Source organism: Lissotriton vulgaris, chromosome 12, assembly GCF_964263255.1.
Source record: "Lissotriton vulgaris chromosome 12, aLisVul1.2, whole genome shotgun sequence".
NCBI classification, from domain to species: Eukaryota; Metazoa; Chordata; class Amphibia; order Caudata; family Salamandridae; genus Lissotriton; species Lissotriton vulgaris.
Window position 1 is genome coordinate 425,384,248 of NC_141700.1, and position 27,251 is coordinate 425,411,498.

Here is a 27,251-nt window from a genome sequence, read left to right on the forward strand (position 1 = left end):
GCATTGTATTGTTGTTAATACAATACATCCCGGTGCTTTTATAATGACACAGCTCCGCCCAGCTAAATGGCTTGTGGTGTCACACTGCATAATATTTTTGTGAATGAGGCCTTTGATTTCCAATGTCATTGACCTGTACCACCCTCGTGGACAACCTCGCCAACCTCGGACTTAAACAACTAGTCACTTCCCCCACCCACATCGCAGGTCACACACTCGACCCTATCTTCACTTCCAGCAAACATGTCTCCTTCAGCCACACTACGGATCTCCTATGGACCGACCACAGCTGCGTTCACTTCACCTACAACAAGCCGAAACCCATCAACCACTCCCAACCTACCCTGCAAAGAAACTGGAACAAAATCACCACGGACCAAATCTCCGCATCGCTCCTTGGAAACTCCCCAGCCCTCTCTTCTAACGCCAACGAAGCCGCCGCCAACCTCACCCTATGGTTATCCAACACCGCCGACACCTTAGCACCACTGAAAAAACGTCAAAGCAAACCTGGCAGCAAGAAAGCCTCATGGTTCAACGATGATCTCAAGAAGTCCAAGAAACTCTGCCGCTCCCTTGAAAAGGCCTGGAAAAAAGACCCAACCACCAGCACCAAGGACGCCTTCAAAAGCGCCACCCGCACTCACCACCAACTGATCCGAAAAGCCAAGAAAACAGCATTCAAGGATCGACTTGACAACAACGCCCACAACAGCAAGGAACTTTTCAACATCGTCAAGGAATTTTCCAATCCCTCGGCCAACTCCAACGACATCACCCCCTCTCAAACCCTCTGCGACTCCCTAGCCTCTTTTTTCCACAACAAGATTGCAGACATCCACAACAGCTTTGACAACCAACCCGGAAACCAACCCACCCTACCATCTGCTGACCATCCTCCCCCCGTGAACACCCTTAACGCCTGGAACCCAATCTCCACTGAGGACACCATCCGCTTGATGAATTCCATCCACTCAGGATCCCCCACAGACCCATACCCTCACCACATCTTCAACAAAGCAGACTCCGTCATAGCACCGCACTTCCGAGACGTCATCAACTGCTCCTTCAACTCCGCTACCTTCCCAGAAGACTGGAAACACGCTGAACTCACCGCCCTTCTGAAAAAACCAACAGCGGACCCCACCGAACTCAAAAATTACCGCCCCATCTCGCTTCTTCCATTCCCGGCCAAAGTCATCGAGAAAGCCGTCAACAACCAGCTCGCCGCCTTCCTCGAAGCCAACAAATCCCTCGACCCCTCACAATCTGGCTTCCGAGCAAAACACAGCACTGAGACCGCCCTCATCCCAGCAACAGACGACATTCGAACTCTACTGGACAATGGAGACACAGTCGCCCTCATCCTCCTCGACCTCTCTGCAGCATTCGATACAGTCTGCCACAGCACCCTTCTACAGCGCCTCAGAAACATCGGAATACAAGGAAAAGCACTTGAATGGATCACCTCCTTCCTCTCCGGAAGAACACAGAGAGTCCGCCTCCCACCATTCAAGTCCGAGGCCACTGAAGTCATCTGTGGCGTACCACAAGGATCCTCACTCAGTCCCACCCTCTTCAACGTATACATGAGCCCCCTCGCGGCCATCGCACGCCAACACAACCTCAACATCATCTCCTACGCGGATGACACCCAACTGATCCTATCACTCACCAAAGACCCCAACACCGCCAAAACTAACCTACACGAAGGAATGAAAGAAGTTGCCGAATGGATGAAACAAAGCCGTCTGAAACTGAACTCAGACAAAACAGAAGTCCTCATCTTAGGTACATCCCCCTCTGCTTGGGACGACTCCTGGTGGCCGGAAGCCCTCGGAAAAGCACCCATCCCGACAGACCACGCACGGAACCTTGGCGTCATCCTGGATTCTTCACTCTCAATGAACAGACAAGTCAACGCCGTATCCTCTTCCTGCTTCAACATTCTTCGCATGCTCAGAAAAACATTTCGCTGGATCCCCTCCGAAACAAGGAAAACAGTCACCCACGCTCTGGTCACGAGCCGACTGGACTACGGAAACACCCTCTACGCAGGTACCACCGCTAAACTCCAGAAGAAACTCCAACGAATCCAAAACGCCTCAGCCAGGCTCATACTAGACATCCCACGCAACGAACACATCTCTGGTCACCTTAAAGACCTCCACTGGCTACCCGTCAATAAGAGGATCACTTTCCGACTGCTTACCCACGCACACAAATCACTCTACGACATCGGCCCAGATTGCCTCAACTCTCGACTGTCCTTCTACACCCCCTCCCGCCAACTACGTTCTTCCAGCCAAGCCCTCGCCACTGTACCTCGCATCAACAAGACCACCATGGGAGGCAGATCCTTTTCATACCTGGCTGCTAAAACATGGAACTCACTCCCCGCTTACCTTCGCCTCACCCAGAACCACCTAGCGTTCAGAAAGCAGCTTAAAACGTGGATATTTGACAAATAATCCTCCTCCCCTTCCTAAGCGCCTTGAAACCCTCTGGGTATGTAGTGCGCTATACAAATTTTATGACTTGACTTGACTTGACTTGATGTTATACATAGTGCTCCATTGCATCTCTCGTTGCTTGATTTGCTGGATGTTCTTTCATAACTTCAGAGCTTGGATACCCTTCTAACTTCACCAACAAGGGAGTCAAACACACTCTTCAATGTGAACATGTAGCTGTTATTTACTTTTTCTGTGCCTAAAACTACACAGCTTACTCTGCAAAACCTCTGATTAATTTTCAAACCCTCCTGGGAGCTCTAAAAAATAGATCTGATTGCACCTTATTAATTGACATTATGACTGATTATGATTGTATGATTTGTGAAGAGCATGGCTACTTTCAATGAAACTTCCCAGTCCTATGATTGCATTGCATTATATGAGGGCTACAATTATTGAAACGTTTACTGAAATGTAGCGGATTACATTAAAACATCCATGTTTTCACTTGTTTTCTACAAACTGCTTCAGAAGGACTTTTCTGCAAAATGAACGGCAAACTATTCCATATCCTTGATGCAAGCTATCTACAAGAGCAACCCCCAATTCTTGCCTTGTGAATCCAGGAAACCCCTGGCAACAGAGACTCACAAGACCACTAGGGCCTTTAAGGAATATAGTGTTTGATTAACCTTTGAAGATAGTTTTGGCTGGTGTTAAAGAAAGTCCTGTATGAGTAGCACACATCTTTAAATTGGATCTGCTTGCCAATTGGTAGCCAATTATGTTCTTAAATACCAGTCCTTACCGATTACTGTCTGACAATATTTAGAAGCAGACAGAGTGCCCACACCGCCAGCGCTCGCTCCACCTTGCGCCCCATACCACTTTCATACCAAGGAGACTCGTGAGACATAGATGTGGAAAACGGTGGTGCAGGTTTATTTTGCATACCAAGTAGCAGATAAGGTGGGTCATCTTACAGGCGATCCAATGCGGCAGCCCCTCGCTGACCCGCATGCCTAATTAGCCATCTTGCACGGTAAGTCGATGCTCTTGACGGTGCAATACGTTAATACTTTATTTCGTTCTACTCCGCTGGGCACACACGGAACAACAGCGCAGAGCAGCCCAGGAAACGCGGCAGGGAAAGACCGAGCAATGCTAGCTCTGCAAGTTATAGGTCCCGTGGGTCCGCCTCCCGTTCGCTCAGTCTCGCCCCTCATTGGCCGTTTGAAAAGGGGGCGGCTCCCGGGCCAGCGCGCTATTGTTCTGCTCGCGCGGCATGTGGCACTAAGACGCTGTCTCGCGTTATCTCCCCTTCGCGTCGCGCGGCCAGCGGGAGGCTGCTGAGTTTTGAATAATTTGTAAATGTTTTAGCTGCTTCTAAGAGAGGTCACCTTGCAGTACAATACTATAGCCCAAACGAGAAATTACCAAGGCCTCGCCCATAGTTTCCTGAGCCAAAAGGGATAAGATCCATATTAGTTTCTTCAGACATCATAGTGTCCCAAATACATGGCTGCCAGCATTTTGATTTTGTCACCATAGGTGAAGATTTGGTCATACCAGAGTCTTAAGTTTTCAACTTTGGCTTTGGATAAGGAGAAGAGCCAGGGAGTCCTGCCACCAAACATGTGCCAAATGTTTTGTCCCCATTGAGCTTCAAACAACTGTTGTTCCCCCACTTAGCCACCTCTGTAAGACAGAGATTCAACTAAGAGGCTCTTTCACTTAGATTTTGGATCAACAAGTGTGTGTCGTCAGCCTGGGCAAAACGATTTAATCCAAACACTTCTATAATGTCCTACAGGGAGCGTATGTACACAATGAAAAGTGTGGGGCTCAAAGAGAGGCCTGAGGCACAATGTTCTGGGAGACCCTATAAAGGTCATGCTCAGGTTGAGCAGAAAATCTACTGCAGACCTTACTTGATATAGAATTAAGCTTTGATTCTCTGCAGCTGAAAGTAGGAGAAATTCTCTGCTATAGGAAGAATGAAAACCTGATTGAGACCGGTGTAAAAGCTTGTTCACTTCCAGAAAGTTGGAGAGGTCACATGCCTTTCCACTATCTGGTGCAGAATGGTAGCAATGGGACCGGACAATCATATTCTGGTATCATGGGATCTAACATTGCTTTGTTCAAGAAAGCATGCTTCCAGGATTGAGGAACTAATGCAGATGTAATTGATAAGTTCAATAGCTCATGCAGTATGGGATAAATGGATGCAGAGCCTTTCTCCATAAAACGAGGAAGTGCAGAATCTAAAGAAGAACCTGACTGAACCAAATTGCAGATAACCTGTATATCATATTTTTTAATGATATTAAACTTTAATCCGCCTCTGTAATTTCCCGAATCTTAGGGACCAGATAATTACTTACCTCCATAGGAAAAGTAACCCTTACGTTGCTTACCTTTAAACTGCATCTCTTAAGTTGCAAATTGAAGGTACTGGCTCAACAGTCCACAGAGTAATGAGAATACAATATCTATTTTCATTCTCTACTTTCCACTTCAGACTGGTTTAAACTGTCGCTCAAGTAACTTGCGATACAATATGCTGTAGCCAGCTGGTGCCCCTTCAGAGGTTAAACTTGATGTTGAGAGATGATTCCTTTTGATGTTTTATTCCATCATGATCTGACACGCTGTGCTCCAGAATATACCTGTATTTAACTAGACGGTCCTTCCATCTCCATAGAGTGTATGCTATTATTCTTCCTTAACAAATGGTTTTAAGACTTCTCACATCAATTGGTGGCAGACATAATTCAGTGTGGATTAACCATTGAATCCTCCTCTGCACCTTCTTTTGTGATTTTCAGACTCACTCATTGGCCAGGAAATCTTTTGAAGTGCAAGTATTTTTTACTTTGATCTTCAAGATCTTGGCCACAAGAATGCTAGTGTTATCATTCCTCTTGCTGGGCACTTGATGGGAAATCTACTCCTTCCTGTTCAATGCGTGGAAGAGTTTAGTCCAAAGGAAGTACATTTATATGTCCACTTATTTTAAAATAAAAACCCTGCAGCTAATTCTTCTCTTTGTAGCTCTTCAGGATTTTCTAACATCCACATATTTCCACTTTCCTATTCTTCCTTCACATAAACAATTCCTGAGGTTTTCTGTTCCAAGTGGACTCTTCCAGTTCCAATGCCTTCTGTATGGCCTGAAGTCTTGTCCCTGTGTTTTTAACAAAGTGATGGCTCCCTTGGTGGTAATCACTCATGAAGAGGCAAATCATCCACAGCCTTACCTGGATGACTGGTTGATACTTACTTATTTTTTCAAGCTGGCATTTCAATGCATAAAATAGTTATATGCCATTCTTCAATCTCTTGACCTAAATTGAAAAATCAAGTATTGGGTGAAGTCAGCAAACAGAATTTATAGGATGCCTCTTTGAAACCTCCACTGGCAGAGATTTTCTTCCTCCTTTATGGATTCTGAAGCTTCAGTCTTGATAGTTACCAACAGGATCTTCAGCTCCCATGTCAATCCTGGCTTTAGACTGAGGGAGACTTGGCAGCATCAGTGTTTGTTGTTCCTTGGGAACGCTGTAATGAAGCCTCTAATACATAATGATCTGTATCACTGGCACTAAATTTCATTGGAACTTGAGACTCTGATTCGTATGGTCCAGCATATCCAAACATTCGATGATCGCCTTTGGGTAACCGCGGTTTTCTAGTTTTTTGGCTAGGTCCGCAGATTGTGATTTGTAGTCGTTTATATCCGAGCAGTTCCTTCTGATGCGGAGGAACTGGCCAAAGGGTAGGTTTAGAAAACCGTGGTTACCCAAAGGCGATCGTCAAGAAAACCCAAAAGAGGGCAAGAAACCAGAAACGTGACGCACTACTTGAAGACGTCACCAAAGAAAGCGACACACAACCGACAACATGTGTGACTACTTTCAACACTGCCTCCAACGAAGTGGCTAAAATTATAAAGAAGCACTGGAGAATCATCAATTCAGGGCAAAGGAACTGGGAACCCCCCAGGTTTGCCTACAAAAGATGCCATAACCTCCGAGACCAACTCGTCAGTACCAGACCTAAACCACCACCAAAACCCGATAACACCATCCTCAATGCATGGGGAATGCCCAAAGTAACCCGACATTACCCATGCAACGACTGCAGTGTCTGTCACCTGACATCCCACACCAAAACACTGAACCTGGAACCGAACAAAACATGGTCCCAAAGGAGCCACACAAACTGCAATTCACAGAATGTGATCTACTTACTAACCTGCAGATGTGGGCTCAGATATGTGGGCATGACCACACGCAAAGTGAGGACCAGGATAACGGAGCATCGCAGCACAATGCGCTGCAAGAAGAACATAAGCAAACTGACAAACCACTTCATCACCCACTGTCACACCCCCAATGACTTCACCTGGACAGTCATTGAGCAAATACCAGTCAGCCCGATCAATAATGACAAAAAACTGTTAAACAAAGAACAAAGATGGATATACCTCCTGTCCACAGCAACAGATGGATTAAATGATGCCATCCCCTGGAATTCCCTGACCCTATGATGGCCACCACACTGCCCTGTGAGCCAACAACCTGAACCAAATTCAGTTGAGCACCCCAGTCTCACATTACTCCCCTTGTTTAATTATGCGCATTTACAATGCCCCCTGATCTTTGCCCCACCCCAGCTGGGCGCCACTAGGATATATTGGGCTTTGCAAGTCCAGCACTTGAGAACAACCATGTGTCTCAAGCGCTGTTAACTCTGCCACGAAAACCGCCTCCGTTATTAACTCGGATCCATGGCAGTAGTTAGTTTTGTCCTAGCGCGAGCAGGAACATCTGCCCATGCGCGCATGCGCTAGATCTCACGTTACGGCGCATGCGCGAACCACTCCTCGGCCGCGCATGCGCCTGACCACTTTTCACGACCGCGCATGCGCTAAAGACCTAACACTATACCGCGCTTCAGCGCGATACGAAGGGCACACACCTGAGCGCGATAACGACCCGCATATGCGAGTCTTTCCACCATTACTCTTTCCTCCAGGTGCCCTCACTTACACAATTAACGGCAGTATAAAAACCGGCAACAGCAGCCATTCACTACCGGTTCTGCGAAGGAGGCACAACAGGTCCCACGCTGGTGCTGGCCAGAAATCCTGTGAGTATGCTGAACATCTCTACAATAGGTAAGCGCTACCCAAACTTTCTCCCACAGGTCTCCTAACCCCAGTGGTCCTACCTTTGTCTCCCTACTAGGGCCACCCCTTGCCACTTCAATAACCTTGGAGCAAAAGCAAGCCTAAAAAGCGTAAGACATGGTCCTTGCGCCTATAATTCTTCACTATTCACTTCTGCAGTATTTTATACCGCTGTTTTAAATCACTTCACCCTCGAAGTTCTAGTGCGATTCCACAATAATGGTACCACCAGTATCATTACACTTGAGCCGCTCATAGCCTGCACTAAATCGCTATTAAGCCGGCTGTCATAACAGATGATCAATACTTCCTAGTGACTCTTTCTCTCCCGTGTTTGTCTTGTCCCTGTCCTTCAATGTTAAATGTACAGGTGATCTTGAGAAGGGAATCCCCCCTCTCACAGTTATATACACTTTAGGGCGTGTAGACACATAGACTACACTACACAACCCCTATTTTACCCTACACATATTTTACTGTCCTGAAGAAAGCCAGATTAGTAATAAGGCACTGGCTGAAACATGTTGACACTCCTAGGACGTAGGAGGTCGTAACCCGCCTCTAACGTCCCACAGCCTTATTTTTTAACCGCTGACGGAGGCCCTTTTAAGAAAGTATCCTCACCCCAGGGACCATCCGCCAAGCCGTTTTAACCTCACATATCTAAACACCTTACACCGCACACACAGTGACATACCTGCTCCGCTGTAATCAGGCGTCGAAGCACACCCGGGACACGCTAGGTGTCACTGGGTGGGCCCGATGATGAAGCATGCCACCAACTAGGTTGGTGGGTGAGGGCTTTCTAAAGACACCCAACAGGTGCCACCGCTAATTGGCAAAACAATACTGAGTCGCTATGACAATAACAATATTAATGTCAGACTAACCCCATCTCTAGCTAGTCTCTTTTTGATTTACTAAAATAAACTCAGCAGTCATAGTCTGTGGACAATCTCCCATTCTTGGTATTCACTATTTTTGCTTGTCCACATAGAACACTTTGAAACAGTCTCTTGACAGGATTAGTGCTATACAAATGCCTTATATTAAATACCATTTCAAAATAGTCTGTTATTCCAATGGTGTTTCCCAAGACATTTATTCTATTAAATTCCTTTCTGCTAAAACTTCATTTGTGTTCCATGGAAATGTGTGCCCTTGGTTCAGTTCCTTAATGACTTGATTCTGTGCGCTGCCTGAGGAAGGAAGGCACATAAGCCAACTATATCTTAGAAACATCAGATCCCATATGTGAAGGTATGGCATCACCCATCTCTGTCATGTACCTGGTGCTCTTCTGAATACCCACGAGGGACCATATTATAAAAAGTGATTTAGGGTGTGGCAGGAGTGCACACCTTCTTCTTGTGAGCACCTTGGCATAAATTCAAATCATGCTGGTGCTAAATGTGCATGAACATGATCTCAAGGGTATGTGACTCCATGTAAATAAGGAAACCCTTTGCTCTTGACCCACACTCTAATACAGATGCAGGCCAGAGACAAAAAGGACATTCAGAGTTGCACTGGCTGCAGACTAAATAAATGTGATGCACAGTCAGTGTGCCTCAATGACGTCCATTAGGCGGGAGAGCATGGGGTTCCCATGGACTACAAACTTCCACGTGCAAGTGGTTAGAGTTACTCACTGCACCCTTCTGTAGGGGGTCTCTGTTCCCCTTAGAAAGCAGGCTGGTGGTTTGCTGCATGCAGTAAAATTTGAACCAGCAACTTCAAACAGCTGGTAGGCTTTTCACAAGAGCATTCTTCCTACTGCAGGTGCAGGTTCCTGCCTGTACTGGGAACAGTACAATTGCTGTGATACAGCCCACTGTTCCTACTCTTCACCAGATAGACACACTGAAGGGTGCATATTGTGGAAAAATAGGTGGTCGCACTGTGTCTATAAACTGGCCTCATGAACCACAGAATCAAGCCATTTGGGACAGCAAAACCACCTTTTCCTATGTACAAAACTAAATTGTGATTTGGCAACACATTAACAAATCTTAATATAGGTTTGTGACCAGATACCGAAGGTGTCCCTTCCAAATACGGAATCGTTGTCACAAAGTATTAATCATTTACCACCTACTCAAAGGAAGTGGTAACTCATTCACAAATGGGAAGGGGTCCCCAAATGTTGCTAAAAAACATTTTAAAAGGGTAGGCAGAGGTCCCATGGACCACTATCTACTCTTAGAAAATGAAACGTATACTTTTCTTTTTTTTTCAAAAAGCAATCACAGATAGAGTAGTCTCCTGACTTCAGCAGGCCACCATCCCTGTGACGACTGTGACTGAGGGTGAGTCGCAATTTGCGACCTACCTAATTATTATTCATAAGCTAGGTCAAACTGTGACCTACTATGAATGGTTAATTTGCGAATCAACATATTAGTACAGAGGTCAGTTCGCCAACTATCCCACTGGTCGCAATAATATTGCTCACAAATTGCGACCAGTTTTTTGCTACCAGTTCTTATTACATCTGGCTCAAAAGGTCTTCTTTAGAGAGACTAAATACCTTACAGATGAATGCACTAATTACTGCAGTAGAAGGGATCAGGAGTAGTAGGAGGGGGCAATAGTAACATATGATGCTGAATACACTTGTAATTTGTGGTATTGGTTTTCAGCTTCGTAATGCATTGTTTATGCATATGTTTATTCAAGTTATCCTGGCTGATGACGGGTGATACACCAAACCGGTCCTAGGATTCTTGTTTGCAGTCCAGGGAGGACCTGGCCTGGCAGTTGGGGCTGTACTGTTCCAATGGGCAGCAAGCTCACAATTGATTTGCATATGGCTAGATCTGAAATGGGGCAGTGTGGTGAGCAGAAAAAATATGTATTTAAGCCCAGATCTCTGACTTGAGTGAGTGTTTAACATTGTTCAGCATTCCATCCATCAATTGTTCTTTTTGCATTTGTTTATGCATTGGGACACACATTAAATCCACACAAAATACTCTTGGCTCATTGGCATATATATAATTCTTAATCTAGCTTGGACATACTGTCACCCTCACTGTGGAAAAAGCATTGTTGATGTGATAAATAGTGCTATTGATTATAACACATATTGTGATGGGGAAAATGATTGTTGGTGCTATTGGTAACATCATTAATGATTTAATCAACAGTATACATTATTATAATTATTATCACCAGATTACTATGTTGTTTCTTTCATGCCTACATTTTGTGAATATGAAACTTTCATTGGATCAGAAGAGTGATGTGACTTCATGATTTTTCAATGATACTAAAGTCTGAAAATGCTCTACATAACCTAATATGCAAATAAACCCATAAATGTGTGTGTATGCAGCTGTATGTACTTTAAAAGTGCATTTACAATGTCATTTATGGATGTGTACCTGTGATATTACTATAGCTCTAATCTAGCCAAAAAGCAGACGTGTGCTTTGCACGGTTAAAAACAAAAACAGAGTTATAGTGTGATTGAACGGGTAGCTGGATTCTAAGAGTGAGAATAGGCATTGATTGTGTGTAAAGTAGTGTCTCTTTGCACTATAATAAATTGAAGCAGGGTTGGGGCAGTCCTTATGGATACACTAAGGTTTTTCAAGCTAATAGATGTATCTTCTTCTTTAACCTGATGGTGTCTTAATTGTGGGAGTTTCATTCACAAAGTTGTGAAACGTGTTTTCCGTGTCACAGAAGGAGTTGCACAGCCCCATGCACATTTGTGTCCAATTTAAACACGTACTCAATAGTAAACTACGGTTCATTCAATTTTTTATTCAATGTTCTATTCAGATTATTTTGTCACGTCACAGAAAGAAAGTTTCCAAATTTTCACGCATATTAACTGCTTTCAAATTACCCATCCGGGCCTATCCACAGGCATGTGTATAAACTTCGTTAATTCATTATTTTTCTTCACCCAATGCATTTCGGTCTTGTTTACATTCCTCAGGGGTATCTACAAGTATTAAAAAATACATTCATCAACCCCATATCATTTATGTCTAACAAAAATTCCACTCCGACATATCCTGTGCTTAAACCCAAAGTATTAACTTAACCTTCTTGCATAAATTACTACCCCTGTGTTTCCCCTTTCATCTTTCCCCACACAAACACTGTACATTGAACTTCTGTGCCCTCCCCGATGCTTAAATCAAAATATATCTCATGTCCATCTTCAGATCTAATCACACATAACGCTAATGTTCAACCCATCGGTAACATCATCTGTTGCGCTCTCCCCTGCTCCCCAGTTTGTACCTGTAATCATCTGCTGTTTTTTTCAAACTGTGAAACCGCCTTCTGAAAACACCCTGTTCAAACCACCCACTCTGCGAGGCATCTGGGTTTTAAACAGAACGCTTGTCTCCCACCTGTGCTCACTCCCACCTCGTGACTCCCTCGCTCCTCACTCCCACAAAATTCCCCAAAACAGCTAAATTTAAACTCCCCGTAATTATGGGAGTGCCAAGAAACACAAGAGACAGTGAGCTTGCCAGGCCGATTAAGAGAGATGATGGTCATGATGTTTTTGTATATGATGCAGCTAATTTTGAAGTTTTGTGGGCAATCAAGGGTAGCCAGTGGAGTTCGATGGGGGTTGGGGGGGCACATTTGTTCTGGCCCTTGATAAGACGGGCTGTTGCTCGTAGCCTTCAATGGCAGCCAGTGTGGATCCTGGGAGGACAAGGAGCAAGGCATTACCACCATCCAGACACAAAAGTGTGAGAAACCGAACAGAAGTTCAGAAACTACTTTCTTAGTGTAATGGTCCTTCTTTATTTAGTAGCGGGCTGGTACCGTGGTTTTTCTGCAGATGTGCTCCTTGGTGGTGGGATTAGTGTTAATCTGAGTAACTACTGCAATGCTGATAAAACAGGTAGCATGCAACTTGATTGGACTTAATAAGTACTTTGTGTTTGGGAACCGTAGACATCTGTAAATAGGGAAACTAGGTTGGAGAACCTACAATCATTTTGCCACGTTCTGTAAGTTATTTCCCCTTCTTATGTAAAAGTTAAACAATGCGTTTATGATCACAAAAAAATAATCCCTCTAAAAGGTCAACAGTTTTGTTCTGAATAGAGCTCAAATTGCTCCCAATAGAAGTTAGAAACCAGATTAATTGAGACTACATAACTTACAAGGTGGCACATTCATGAGCTCCAAATACCTAACAGAGAACCTTCCTATCTTTGGGAGGCAAAATTGCTTTCTGAGTTCAGACATCTTGCTGCTTGAAATGGAAGAAAAAACTAGAACCATGCCTTCCAAGGAAAAGACCCCAAAATCGGACCCTCCATTCTTCCCTTACTCAGACCACTGGCAACTCTCCAAATGTTCAAGAAGGAACTCAAAAGCTAGGGCCCATATTTATCATAGTATTGTGTCGCACTTGCGATGTGTCGTAAGGGCAATACAATACTACAGTCACACTTACGAAGCAAGGCAAGGCCACCTTGAGTGGCCCTGCGTTTCTTGGGAAATCTGGAGTAACACAAGGCAGCACTAGTTGCTGCCTTACGTTACTCTGCTCAGAGAAGCTTGTCCATGGGTGGAGCATGGTGTTCCCACACATCTACCCATGGATTTTGGAGTATTCCCAGATTTACCCGGACTGGTAAACCTTGGAATCCCTCAAAATGCTCCACCTTCCCAGGGGAGACGCAACAAGGACGAATATCTTTATTTATCTTTGTTTTTCCCCTTTCTTAGTGTGATGCATTCTGCAGCACACATAGAAAGAGGAAAACGCCTCTCAGGGTTGTTGTTTCTGAGCAGGTAGGTGTCCCTTCCTGCACAAAAACCACCCTACAAGCTAACACAGGACCCCTTGCAGCATGGTGCACAGGGGCATGTGTTGGCACTTGCCAGCAGATTGTGCACTAGTGCTGGCAGAGAGCAGAAACGCGCCATATATTGGTAAATATGGTGCATTCCTTCGCTCTCTCCTTCTTGCTGCATTGCATAAGTGAAAGATTGATAAATCTGACCTCTAATACTTCATGACGTCTTATCTCCTGAATAGATAGCTTCCAATATTTCTCGGCCTTCTTTTTCCCCCATGGACTCAATTCTTCTCTGTGAGGTGCTCATTGTGTTCTTTACCATGCCCATCTCACTGTGTATAGTCCTCTGTCTTGGGTTTAGGGGTCAAAGCCGGTCTATTTTCGGCATAGAATCCCAAACTGTTTCTAATCTGTATACGTACGTGTATGTCGTTGGAAGTTACTAAAGCTTTATAACGCGTTCAGACATATATATATTTTGGTCCTGTCCGATGCATACATAAAACCTTTTTATAAATAAAATAAGAAATTGTGAATTGTACAAGTTTTTTTCCCCGAAAAATACATGAAGTATTGTTTTTCACACTTCTATGTCTTTAAAAGAAACTGCATTTAAAAGGTTTACAAAATTGTAACGAAGTATATCTTGTCCTATTAATTCACTTTGTTAGATTCACAAAACTCTCTCTTCTGAAAACATCTCTCGGTCTTTTAGTCCCAAAGGTATTTTCACTGTTGAGCTGTCACTGCAGATAAGCATTCGTGACAATGCACATATTTTGCTGATAGCAAGAGACATCGAACATTTCCCTATGCATTATTTGAACTTTTGTCTTCTTTCTTTCTTTTCTGACCTTGACATGCAGACGACGAACAGGTTGTTAAAAGTTATGAAGAATAAATGAAACATTATGAAAGATGATCTCAGAAACAAAGTAATAGATTTACCAAATGCTAGTTTACTAAATGTAATCATCTCCCAATATTTTAATTTCTCTAAAATGCACATGCAGTGGTCTAGACATAGGAAGAAAGGCCATGCCGCGAATAAAGTTTTAACCCTAATGGTACCATTTTACGGCTCAATAGACAGTAGATAGATCTCCAGGTTTCTATATATCCAACAAAACTATTTCACTGTGGGTAGGTGTGTTAAAGAATTACCATTGCGAGGTAAAATGTGATTTACTAGAGGATGTTGATTATTTCAGATTTTTCCATAGCGTGCACAATTGTTTATGTAAATTAAGATATCTGAAAAGAAATCCCCCAAATATGCAGAATAGTTCAGGTCGTAACTGTAACTCTGAGGCAACCTCATGGAGGAAAAAGGTTCTCTAAAAGCACATCAATTATAATAAATAAATAACAACTTATATGATTCGCCACTTGCTATAACTGCTGATTAATGAAAGAATGTTTTGGGAAGATGAGTGGGTAGATTTAACAGTCTTCGATCTTTTCTGACATGTTATCCCTTTTAAATGCACTATAAAGAGGGCAGTAACTGCAGTCAATTGCCCTCCTCATAGGTACGAGCTATTGCACAGCACAATATTGATGACATAAATATTGAAGAATAAAAATATCAGTTTTGAAATATTTATGGCTAAAATATCTACTTTACTTACCACAAATGTGAATATTAAAAATATGTGCAACAAAATTGACAGAAAATGTAGTATCTGACAATACAACATTCAAATTCAAATTTTAGCAATGTCTCTAACATAAAAATAGCGACAAAATAATTAAAACGAATAAAAATGTTTTCTCCTTCCTCAGTAGCAGCAGTTCTCATCTCTCTCCCTCTCTCGTGCTTGCCTCTCCTGACTTACATGCATGACAACACTTGAAATTTTAAGTTACTCTAGTTAAAGTTACTCTAGTTATAGTCTTCATTTCTGCATGTCCTACCCTCAAAAGTTACAAATCTTGATGAAATACGAACTCTGATTGAGCAGGGACAGGAATGTTGTCATCACCGGATGCTGACATGTTTAATTTCTTAATAAACTCTTTTGTCTAACAAACCCTTCCCCTTTAGCTCATTTATTATTCTGTCTTATTTCCTTTCTCATGTATTTAATGTTGCAAATCAGATACATCTTGTATGTAGTTTCACAGAGGATTCAACTGCGCAGGCTTAGCTTGCCATCATTTTGTCACCATCTTTTTCCTTTCATGCCACATTGGGCCCAAACGTATACTATTAATAATAGAATCATTAACAGATGTTAATTTCTCAAATATGTGTTTTCACTGTTCACCATCCACTTCTACTCTATCCCATGTTAATTTATTTTTCTTTAAGTGGAAGCATTAGAAGCAACAGCTCTCTTTAAATTCAGGCAAGCATATGCCAGGCATGCGGTGTCTCAAGGCCTAATGTTAGTAATTCCTGAGCATGTGTGAACGTTTTCCCTCTCAAAAGGGTTAGTCACGTTGTTGTCATCGTCATCCTGGTTTGCACATGTGCAAAAGCATTTTCCAGTTTGAAGCGGGTTTTCATCCCATTGCATTTTATTCTTCATTAATTAAGCATGCATAAAGCTCTTTCCCCATATGTAAATTTTGTGCATATGTTAATTTTGTTTTCTATACTAATTTTACCGATTAGTACTGTTAAGAGATTGCTCTGAGCAAGTTTCATTTTCATGAATTCTTGTTCCATCACACACACACACACACACACACAAACATTTTTCTTACAAAGTTCCAATTGAGCTTTACAGTACCAAATTATCTTTTTTCTGCAAGGGGATCACATGTTATACACCTTTCTTCAGGGCCCGATTTTTGCTGGCTTTAGGATTCTGTGCAAATTGCTAATACTAAACAGTAGTAAAGTACCTCTGTGCCCACTATGTGCTGTAAATTGGAGCTCTCTCTTTGGTCTATTTAAATTTTGTCTACATACTTTCTGAATGGTGCTTAAAGTGCATCTATGGCATGAAAAATGTAATGTTGTATCTGGGCTGCAGTGTATATTTATACCACCCACCCACATATCTGACAAAAACATATTTCTGCTGGGAACGCCACTGTGTTGTGGCTAGGCTGATTATTAAATGCACTGCTGTGACAAAGGAATGTAAAACCACCTTTGTCATATATAAAACCCCTGTTTTTATATGTACCCTTAAAGTATGCTTTGTAAGCCCACATGGCAGTGGGCTTACAACGCATTACACTACCATTTGTGGTAGGTGAGCCCCCTCTGAGAAATAAAACCCAAAACTATTTCTTTCTGTAGGCCCAGCTAGAATTTTCTTTAAGGGAACAAGGTGAGATAAAAATCTTAATAGTCCATTCAAGTTTAGGAATGGGCTAGAAAAAATGTCTCAAAGTTGTTTCCTACTTAATTTTGTGGCATTATGATGAAATAAGAATTTAAGCAAAACATGTGTTATGTGTTAGGCTATATACCTCCTTGCTGTGCTTGCCCCAGTCGTTAGGTATCTATTTCTATTTCTATTTCTGTCTGTGACATTTTTCTTGTACTGTGCTCCTGGCAGGGGTTGCCCGATCTGTCCTACTGGAAGCCGCAATGGGCAGAATGCTTACCTGAGCTACTTCGAGGAACTGGCTTGTGACCGTATCCTCTTATTTTTAATTTTGGTTGCTTGCTGCTGGTTCATAATCTGTGACCCCCTAATACTACACAGCGAGGGCTTCCATAGAACCTCAACACTTGTTTGACATCTGTTATGGCTTCCATTGAACGTCAACACATGTTTGTCATCTGTTATTGCTCCTGGTTCCCTTCTGTTGGGGCGCATTCATTCTATTGTGTGGGGTGTACTCTGCTTCTTGGGGTCTGGTGTGGTTAGCTTGGGGTAACAGTTGTTACAGTGCATTCTACAGTGCTATTGGGTATGAATAAGATTGTTATTGTACTTTCTCTCTCATATTGATCCCCAGATATAGTTAAGAGGAATGCCGCTGATGCTGCCACTCCACCAACAAACCCAACAATTGTGCCAGGAAGGCAAGATATTCCAGAATTCTCAACCAAATTACCGATTTGATTGAGGAGATAGATTTACTACTAAATCCATCTGCATCTACTCAGGAAAAGAATGTGAAAACAACCCCTCCTGATATGTTTTGGAAGAAGCCCAATAGAGTGCAGAAGGGCAGGAGTAGATCTCCTGTGAACTTAGTTTCCGCATCCAACACTGCTATGGTTGGTGAATCCCCCCCTTGTGTGTCACCCACACCCTCTTGAACCAGCAGTAGTCTGCTCCAATAGGTTCACCCCTCCAATGGAAAGTGATACAGGAGGGTTACCAGTGGCTGCTTGCGGTGGAATTGAGGCTAGCATTACTGTGCGATGTCATGATGCAACAACTAACTTGCATGAAATGGTAACAGCGCTGTGCAATGAAGTCACTGGCCTAACAGAGGAGGTTAAATCCCTGGAATGTAAAGTCAGCACCACTACACAAATATTAGTCCAGGTCTCTAGATTGCAGGGTAACGCAGCCAGTTTACCCCCCCCCCACACTTTATCTTGCGCTTCCTACTCCTTTATTCATTCAGGAGCACAGAAACAGAGAACCCTTGGACACTAGAAGGACATCATCAGACTGCCCTGGTTACCCAGTTCAAGCCACCTGGTGTCAGGGAGGCAACAAAATCTAGCCGCTAAGCAGGCTTACAAACATGGCCATAGCCTCCCTGTATATTAAAGATAAGTTTAACTACCTCCATGATAGCATCCATGATGCCCATAAACTCTATGTTGTTTCCAACCCTAGCCTGCTGTTCACCAAAGGCACGCTTCTCATGTTAAGAACCCTTGATGGAACACAGTATCTCCTAAACAAATTTCAAAATTTCTGTAATCACGGGGCTTGAGATTAATATCAAGAAACCTACATTCGTGACTCTAAGGCTGCATAGATCCTACCGTAGAAACTTGACAGTGGAGACTGCTGTACTTGAGAAAGTCATGCACTTTGATTACCTTTACATTAGGTTCAGCAGCTCCATGTCATGGTCGTCACATATTGAAAAGTCCAGGGCTACCTTGCTACATTAATTAGCCGCTATTGGAAGGATGCATAGGGACTCCACCCAGAGGGCAGTATCCTCAGTAGTAGAGATCTACAAAGTTGCTGTCTAGTCAACTGCTCTTTATGGGGTCAACGTTTTGGGTACAGGTCAATTAGAGTCCCTCACAGTCAGAGAAAAATATGTTATAAGGTCCTTCCTATCCCTCCTCCAATCTACCCCACTCGTCACTTTGTATGTTGACCTAGCTTTAAAGTGGATGGTGATCTGGCTGTTCTGATACCCTAGTATACTGGGTTAGGATATGGCGACGCCCAGAGCTTGCACCGTATAGGGTCAGCCTTCATGAACTTATCCTACTGGATAGGGATACGACTGTTCCTCGGTTATCTCATTTTAAGAAATGGCTCTTCACCCTGGGGTTGGAAGCCCTATGGAATAAACCCACTGCCATCAATTATGCAAAGAGGTTTCCCCTAAAAAAACATTCTGAGACTATATAAAAAGAGAATGTGTGGGGTAAACTGACAGTGACAGCCTTATTGGAAGCAACATGCCTATAAAACCCTCACCCCAGAGTGAATCTTACCTTGATGAGGTCACTATACAGTGGGCAAATACGCATTTTTTCATTAAATTCAGGGTTGGCACACTAGCAGTGAACAGTAGCATTTATAGATGGAACAAGCTCTTCTGCTCTTCTGAATGTTTTCATCTGTTATGTTTTCTTCTTATGAGCTGCCAAAATAAAGCGCCGGGAGACTCCGTTGGAGTAGCCGTGCGCTATAGAAATAAAATATAACATAACATAACATAACAAGATGAGTCCAGATGTGAGTGATAAAGGATTGTGTCCCATATGTTCGGATACTATGGAAGCCATAGAACATAGTCTGTTCTGCTGTTCTCTGTATTCCTCAGCAAGAGTAAAATGATTAAAACCTCATTGTCAGATTCTGGGGTTCCGACATAATTTACCTGCTCTTCGAATCCTGAGCTCAGATATAAGCAGATTCACAGTATTTTGTTGAGAAGATTTTAATTGGTGGTAAGTGTGATCAGTAAGTGTTTCAGCTTCCCGCTATAACATCAGAGCCTTGTACCTCGGCCAGTTTGGCAATTGGAGAAACCAGGAAGTTACTTGGTCCCCACTAGTTGAGTCGTGATATATGAGCCACCGTTGTCACATCTCGGTGCATGTGGTAACAATGCAGTCATATTTTAGAAATGTTCATGATTTATGAGTTTTAGCTTGTTTGCTATCGAGTTTATTAATGAATTTCATTGGTGTTCTTCAATTTTGATGTTCTAATTATTTCCACGGACTGTTTATTTCCTCCAAACACAATTAAGACTATATTGCCATATGCATAAACTGTACCTCTAGACATGGTGGACCATTTTTGGTTTTTGTCTATAGTCTGTGCTTGTGTATTCTCTTTTTTGTACTCAGGCCAATAGTGGAGTACTTTATGAACATTTTTATGTAAGATTGCTGTACTGTTTTTGCGAAGTTAATGCACTCAGTTTTAACTTGTTTTACTGTGTTACTTTAATGGCCTCCGGCCAAAAAATAGTTTTTTACTGCTACTACCCCACATATTACATCACTCAAGAGATTTTCTAAGACATCATTGATAACATCACTATAACATTTGCAATGAAATTATTGATGAGTAACTGTGCATGATGAGGGCGCAAGTTTGTGATATATTAGAATGTGATTATGGCAAATAGTATGTGGGGAGCACAACTAAGAAATTAAAAGGGAGGACCCTACAACACATAAGAGCAATAGGAAATGGCAATAAGAGTTATCTAATGGCTACCCATTTCATGGAACTTCATCAGGGTTCACTAATGGGACTTAAGTACTATTGCATACATATCATAAAGGCTCATTCCTGAGGGGGGGATAGAGAAAAGTAGGTAAGAAAACAAGAATCCAAATTGATCTTGCTATTGGGGACTGAAATGCCGTTGGACCATAATACTGATGTGGAACTTCATGTACATTTGTAGGATATAAACATAACTGTGGCTCATCAGTATTGATCTTATTCTGGAATGGGGTGTAGACTCTGAAGTCTTGATTTGATTTTCTCACATATCTTATGAATAGTTGAGAAGAATTACTTGAAAACTATGGATTAGTGTAAGTCACATTTGGGGGTATGGAAATAACCTTACAGAGCAAGACAGAGATTGATTTAGCTCTGACGGGAATGGTGACATTAATACTGAAAGCCAGATTAGCACTTTTGATTCAATTCTTAAATTTCAATATGATGCACCTTGGGTAGGTTAGTAATACATTTTTGTAGACACTTTATAACATAGCAACATGTAAGTATTGTGAAAAATGAGTCTCCTTTTTCATAAACATCTTGCAGTTGGAGATGAGAAATGCAATAAATTAAAAATCATATTATATATTTGCACTAGATGATTACGCAGTAAGCACTTTCCATGATGGAAAGTATATTAGATTGGAAGAATGAAACCAATGACTGAGTTATCACTGATCACCACGGACTAGGAACACAATTTTTAAAAATAATTTAATGCATTTGCACTTTATGCTTCAAAGAAAGCGTAGAGCATCTTTTTAGATGAAGAGTGCATTGAGGTGAAAGGTGGTAATGGGTAACTGAGTCATGCACAGGTTACTCATAGGGAGACATATGTGGTAAAAAATCGAGTGGTTCCAGCAAATTAATATGGGGACAACTGCACAGGTTGGAGCACCAGGTACTTTCTTTGATAGGGAGTATATTGGATTGGCAGAGAGTAATAGGTGATCAAGCCATCACTGGTCACCCAGAACTAAGAGTGCAATCCATTTAAAATCATGTAATGCACTTACACTTAAGGTTTTGAGAAACACAGAGCAGATTCTTAGATAGGGCTAGCATCGAATTGAAAGATGGGTGCAGGGGTGCAATAAATTAAAAGACGATATTATGTATATGCACTTTATGATAAAGGGCACAAGGCACTTTCTTAGATGGGAACTTCATTAAATTGAAGTATGCATTGGGGTGATTGAGGTTCGGTAATGCCTGGATACAAATATGGAGAGTCAAATGTCACAAAGTTAGGTGCTTGAGGGCGATTCCGATTGGAACCTTATGGATATTGTATATATATATATATACTGGGGGTTGTTACCCTGGTTATAAGAATTATATTGTTCCTTTCATAGGTTGATAAGCAGAATTGAACCTTGCAGAATTGAATATAATTAAAAAATATAGGAATTGAAAATAAATGTGCCATTTATATGGATCAGTTATTTGGCTGGATCAATTTTTCCATGCTAGTGTATAGATAAGTAACAATATTGTGAATTTCTAACGTTTAAAATCCTTTTAACTCTTGGATAGACTATTTAGGAAAATAGATGGCAATAAATTCCAATACTGTGTTGCGGTCAGCATTCTATCTGCTGTTGGGCTATGAAAAGTAAAGAGGGACATGAGCATCTTTAAAGTATAAGCCATAGTATTTGTAAAATACGCCCACGTAAAGGCTTTCTTGCCAAAAGGCGTCATGTATGAATTGTCTTTTAATGTACCCTGGACGAACTTGATATCATAATTAAAGGCTTTATAACATACATGGATTTAACAAATACTACTTTCTTGCCCTGAGGTCTGTGCTGCAGACACCATTAGGGGAGAGACTTGCTGTTCAGGGGGATATATACATATCCCAGTGGTGTTGTCACTAGATAGCTATAGATAGGACTACATGTCCATAGGAAATGGCTTTTTTGGTTTGCTTATAAGTTTGGTGCAGTTTAAAGAATGTTCACAAAACTTTCCCAAAAAAGTATCATCTACCTCAGCGCCTTTCTGGGAAGTTTCAGGGTGGTCTATCAAGCAGGGTCAGAGAAAAAGGGAGGATCCAAAATGTGCATTTTCCCAAATAAATTTTCCACTAGAAAACTAAATACAATTACAGGCAACATGACTGAAAATAATTTCACCAATTATGGCAGAAAGCTAGATTGATCCCCGGAAAGCATGATTTTTGTCATTTGCTGTAAATCCGTTCAGTCGTTTTTGAGAAATTAACATTCAAAATGTATGTATATTTCATGATGGGGTGGATCTGCTGACGCAACAGATGAAATATAACGATCTGAATGGCTGCCACAACATCAACAAAGATGTTGCAGCAACTATTTGAGAGGTATTCAAAGGGATAGGTATCAGAGGCAGTGAAAGATGTTATTATTTTGTTCCTTTGGTTATCAAAACGGATGTGTAATTGTCAGAAACTTGTTCAAATGGCTATGTGGCGCAAACAGGAGCAACTGGTCTCAACCGTGGTGTATCAGGTCTTGACCTACTATAGGTCCTGGGCAACAGGGACAAATACCCCTTCAGCTCTTGACTCTCAGTGATAGCATGGGTCGAGCAGTTCAAGGCTTTTCGGTAGAGGTCAAAGTGGAGGGTTGAAGACAGGCTCACACCTAAAAGTATATTAAATAGCAGCAATAAATGATTTCCCAATTGGTTTAAATCTTTATTTGGTTTGAAATAAAACCATAAAAGTACAAATAAAAGTTAATAAGATGTATTGAGGAAATACCTTGCCACAGAGTTGTTACGTCTGACATATTGATTAACATTGGATGCACAATTTGTCACAATGCATTACAAGACTTTAGAATTCAGGATTGTTAGATGAGGAAATATATTATACAATATGTAAAATACAGAATATAAACTAAAATAACAAATTACAGGCACTGAAAACAGAGTGATTCCTGATCCGTACCATATTTCAAAACTCTTCAGTTGCTACTAAAATAGCAACATGTATTTATGCTTCCAAGATATTAGGCCAGCAAGCTAATTGTATAGTGCAGGGGTCTCCAAACCGGTCCTGGAGGGCAGGATCCATGCCAGATTTTTTAAAATACTACATGTATCTCAATGGGGCTATCCGAAAAATCTGGCACGGATCCGGCCCTCCAGGACCGGTTTGGAGACCCCTGGTATAGTGCTTTAGACAGGAGTTATAGTGTCAAAAGGTGTCTGTGCAGTTTAATGCATTTAAATGAATCTGGTTGGAACCTATCAGCAGCTGGTGAGTTTGCTGGGCTATGATGAGCCCTGGTTAACCACTAAACTCTATAAAAACAAAAATCTCAATCTGGGGTCCTATATGTTAATAAAAAATATAGTTGTAAACCTGCTAAGACACAACTTTGAAAACAATCAATATGGCACTAGGAACCTTCAATCACACTTTATCATGCTAGTGTCTTCATCAGAATAGAATATTACGGCTGGACTACCAGACCGTTACCCCACGATGTAGGTAGGTAAAGGTTTTGGGCCATTTGGAAGCCACAAGAGAGGTTAATACATATAATCAAGAAGTTTCCTAACATACATGGCTTTCCATATAAAGGAGGCAACATTAAAACACACATTTTGTTCCTTCAAGAAACATAGATATAAATAGGCATCACTGTATTTCCAGATAGTACAGCTAAAAACAATCATTTTAAACAAAATTTCCAGATCACAGAATAGGAGCTACAAAAAAGGATAAAATGCATTGTGCTTGAGTGAATCTTCCATCTTATGGGCATATTTCAACTGCCACAAGCCATAGTTTAGCCAAATACTTTCTTTCAAGGCAGAAGTAGCATTTATAAGCAAACACAAAGTGAAATACAGCATACACAAACAATACACATCCACCTGAGATCAGGGTTCTAGTGTTCAAAAGGCAGCCGAGTATCATTTCCCTCTCAATAGCTGTAATGGTTATTCCCCATTCACAATAGGCGACTTTCAGGTTAGGCCCCACTACTAGTTCAAGTATCAGGTGTCCAACTCCCAATTTAATAAAAGTTAAAAGTGTTCTAGCACCCTAAACGATATGCAGCAGAACGAGTTTCCCTGGGGTTTTCAGGCCCTGCGATCAGTCATACCTGCTTCTCAAAGAATGGTGCAACTGGAGTCACTGTGAGGAGTGACCACGGCTGCATTTGGTGAGTAGCTCTCGAGGATGAGCCAGGGCAGCGGGTTGGTGAGATGGTATTTTTGAGGGGGTAGGGTGCTCTGGTTCTGATCCTCAGTCAGGGCTTGGGCTTCCTCATAATGACAGCTTGAACTCAGCAATGGTGCTTGTCCTTTCCGGGGACCCCAACTGGCATATAGGATCACCAACCTTTCTCTCCACACTAGCGATGGCTCAATCAGCACAGCAGTAATCTTCATGGTACCCCACCTGACATACAGGGTCGCTAACTCTACTCTGTACACATGCTGTGGCCCAATCAGCATGGCAGCAATCCTCACGTTAGCCCCACCTGGCATATGTTGTAGTCAACTTCACTATGCACTTAAGCGATGACCCGATCAGCACGGCAATGATGCTGACCATGGCTAACTTCATGGCGGCCCCCTCCTGCTTAAGTAGTTTGAGACTTGAACCGTACAGAGCTTTGACCTGATCAATGTGCACCGTCTCCTCACACATTGCTAAAGGGATCCACTCACTAGGATCCCCCACTGGACCTCACTCACTCCAGTGCTCACCTCTTCCTTAAAGTTGACACAGGTCTTGGCAAGTAGGCAGACAAGCTCCGGGGGCAGGTGGTATTGAAAGTCCCTGGGTGATGTCCCCACATACAGCTGAGAGACTGACAGGCATTAGCCCCCAGTCCTCGTCACAAACTGAAGACTTGCAGAGCTTCCCCTCCTCTCACAGCACAACTCACTGCTTGACAGTAGAACATGTTGGTGGCCTCAAGCTCCCTTTCTTATAGTCCTTTTCCAGACATCAAATGTGTTTTAGTGTCTGAGTGTTTGAGGTTTGTGTTAGCCGTTTGCCTTCTTTTGAATTGCTCTCTCGTCTGCCCTACCCTTTCTCGAGAAAGCAGTCTGTCACAGCAGGAGTGACTCCAAATCTGACAGCCCTTGAACACAAGCTATGCGAGTGACTAGAGGTTCTCACCTGGATTGCAGCCATAGTAATATATTTATCAAAAGGTTATCCAGTGGCTCCAGCCCTGCTCTTCATGATTCTCCTATCATCAGCCTTTATCTTTCATGAGAATTTTCCAGGCCCTTTTCCATTGACTTCTATCTGAATTAAATAGCACCGTTTGATGTGTACTGAACAGCCTAGCTCTTCGTTCTGCTGTGTGTGTCACACCCAGCTTACAGTAATGCAGCAATCCACAAATCTGTCTGGTGGCTTCCGCTACCACTGCATGCTCCTCTAGTCAGCTCTGGGTCTTCCATAATGGAACCATAATCTTCCATGTATTGTGCCATTCACAGGCACACATACAACCAGCACATGCATACAACACAGGTGCTGCACAGTGCTGCGTACTTACTTCATGTAAGCAAAGTGTGAGTTAAGCACACAGCATCAGAGTTTTCCATAAGTGAGCCTCTAGGTCTCACTTCAGTGGCACATGTAAAAAGGTTTGTTCACTTCTACTGATGCGGCCACGGCTGCCCTCATGCTACGTAACTCCTAGCAAAGGCAGTAAACTCTCACCAAAATGAGGGTAGAACTTTGGGAGCTCCTCCTGGTCTAACAAGACTGCAATCCTTCAGGCAGCCCTATGTTATGGTGCACATACATGATCCATCTTCACCCAATACAACAAAAATCAGCCCATGTAAATCATACTTCAAAGATTTTCTGTATTTTCCTTCTTCATGGCTTGAAAATACAGAAAACTGCTTCATATTCCCTCCTCACTGGATTCAACAGTAAGATTCCTCATAAGTGGTGGGTTAAATCTGGATCACTAAACCATAGAGGACCTGACTATACGTTCTCACCCCCATTCCTTCGCCATTCTGTTGAAGCTCAATTCCTGATGTCACTGAACAGTCACCCTGTTTAAAGCAGTGAGGAACACACTATCTTTTTCTACTTTCCTACTGAGCAACTGTGACAGACATGAAACACTAACCCTACTTATCTTCCTGCCTGTAGACTGCCTCCTCCACCAATTACCTTAAGTAACCCACTGCATCAATGAACCATCTATGAACCATGAGGGCAAATTGCTGACCAGAATTAGCTGACATCCCATCATGCGCAGCTACAGCTTCTCACTCCTTTCTACTACTGCACTGCAAATTACATGCCTTCCTTATCGCGGAGCGGTACAAAAAACCTAGGGTAGACTGGCCTGTAGGGAGCAACATTCATTCTGTGCACCCTCTTTAATCCACAATCCTGTTGACTTGACTGGCTACAGATAAAATGTGGCTCTCCTTCACCAATGGTGGTTCTTCCTTAGGCTCTATGCCTGCATGAGTCCAAAAAAGTCAACAGCTCAGCAAGCGCCTTTGCTGGATGCTCAGGGGAGGGTTAGATCCCAAACTATCTTCCTGCTGTCCTCTGCCAGGGTTCCAACCAATACCCATTATGCACAGTGGCAGCCATCTTGAGAGATGCTCTCCCTCACTTGTCTGCATTGCATGGATATATTAGGTGAACTCCCAAACTAGCAACTTATATTTAAATCCCAGGAAGCCAGCATTGCCCCATTCTTTCTCCCCTGATGACTTACTCTCTTATAGTGTTTTACAACCTGGGCCCTCACACACATTGACACTTGTCCGGAAACCATTACTCTGTCTCTGCTACAAAATGCTGATGTAATCTGATTTAATTGTCTCCTTTTCCCTGTTAGGCTGGGGCTCTGATATACCTTGAATCTTTTCCTCCTTCCAGTGGTGCTATGATTCCCAAGGTAACCCGCTCTGAACAGCCAGATGACCCCAGTGTGAC